We start from the raw sequence: 1,786 nt of genomic DNA, 5'->3' as shown, positions 1-1,786 counted from the left end.
AATGTCTTACACCCCAAAGAACCATAAATCTAGATTATAAACTATGCTCATTTTAAAAGTATTTTTTTCTTGAAGTTCTGTTAAGTAATTTATATTGAAAAAAATTCTTCTCTGTGTTTTAACCCCACAATTGACTGTGCCATATAGCACTTTCTAAGATAATTTTTAGCTGATAGAACATCCTTTGCAAAATATTATATACATTTTCAATTTTTAGGTTTTTTTTTTTTTGTGGAGTTGTTTTAAATTTCAATGTTATTTCATCGGTGCTAGCAAACATCCTCTATTTTATGAACCTTTAGTAAACCTGGGTGGCAATTGAAATGAAGCAAGGAAAATTTTGATGAGAATAGTGTGACTTTTGGCACCATTTCAAAAAGCATCCATACCCCTTACAACCCATCAAAAAAAAAAAAAGACTTTTTTCAATCACGCATATTCAGTATTTGTTTAATCTTGTATTATTTCTCATCTACCACTGAAGACACTTCATGATGTTCTGAATTTTGTGGCTATTGATTCTGGTTTAGAATTAAAAATCATCTTGATTTTGCTCAGATTTCGGGGAATTTACCTTATGAAAAGTCCAAAAACGTTGCAACAATGCCCCTTTCTCCCACTGAATGCCACACTTAGACCAGTTTCTCTGCTGAGTCACTGGCGTTACTGAACTGCTTGTGGACTGTGTGCCGGAGCAAGCTTCCTTCGAGGCACTTGGCAAGCTCACAAGAAGATGAGCTCCGGACACTCATTCCAGACCGTTCCACTCATCAGTTACGTCTCGCTGTGGAAATCTGAGCAACAGAGCGGAGAGCGCCCATATAGACTGTACTAGTAGATGTTCCTCCTCTTAGATGATGAGTACGTGAGGCCAGACACAAGGAGCATTTTCCTTACACTGTTACTCAAATCCTTTTTTTTTTTTTTTTTTTTTCCGGCCAGGAGGTGTGTTTCATTTTCATCAATCATACAAATAATTTTCTATACTATCCCAGGTCAAATCGACTAAATTTGGCAGTCCGATGGGAGGGTGGGATGGGTGGGGGGCTGCGACATCTGTAGGGACTGCGGGATCTCACAGCGCCCCTGGCTCTTGCAGGTGGCTCTTCCTCAGCATCATGAGGCGGGTTTTGGAGATGACCGGTGGGGTGGGGGTGGGGAAATCCTCCTAGACTTTTAGGAAATTTCAGTCTTCTTTTGCTGTTCAATGGTCTCTTTGATCGGCAGGGTGTTCTCCTGCGTCTCGGGTTTTCTTCAGCTTGGCCTTATCAAAGCTTGCAATTTCCCCCCATGTCTGGCTTGTCTACCATTTTCCTAACACCCGTGGTAGCGTCTCATTCCGAGCTTGCGCTGTAGGTGCTCCTACTCACGTTGCTGCCACAAGAAACCAGAATTTTATTTCTTAAACACACTTGCCTCTAACCTGCAACACACCAGAGGTTTGGCCGTTTCTCTCAGGGCAAGAATTGACTCTGTATTTCCTTCTCTTTAGCTCAAATGACCATGGTTTCACAAGCACCATTGCCTGGCAGTGCTGGTGGCTGGGGTTCACTTGGCCATTTGATGCTCTCATTTGTCTGAACAAGGAATTAAATCACTAACCTCAAGATCCTTTTCAGAGATGGAAATTCTTTTTTAACTCAATAGTCTACTCCAAATTATGTAAAACTGTGTTTTCTAACCAACTAGTCAAAGATTTGACAGAGAAATAAAAACACAGCATAGAATAAAATAGCTAATAACACAGAATTACCTGAATTTCAATATAAATCTCTCATGAGTTTTC

General features: G+C 40.2%; 1 pseudogene across 1 annotated transcript; it reads right to left on the bottom strand.

Moving 5' to 3' along the window:
• Nucleotides 1-1,176: 1,176 nt before the first annotated feature.
• LOC311605289 (thymosin beta-10-like) lies at nt 1,177-1,310 on the bottom strand (annotated as a pseudogene). Its single transcript has one exon. The product of its transcript is annotated as a thymosin beta-10-like (transcript).
• Nucleotides 1,311-1,786: the final 476 nt, after the last annotated feature.

The sequence above is a fragment of the Acomys minous genome (assembly GCF_964271855.1).
Source record: "Acomys minous genome assembly, chromosome: 9".
Lineage (NCBI taxonomy): Eukaryota > Metazoa > Chordata > Mammalia > Rodentia > Muridae > Acomys > Acomys minous.
This window is presented reverse-complemented; position numbering and strand designations above follow the sequence as displayed.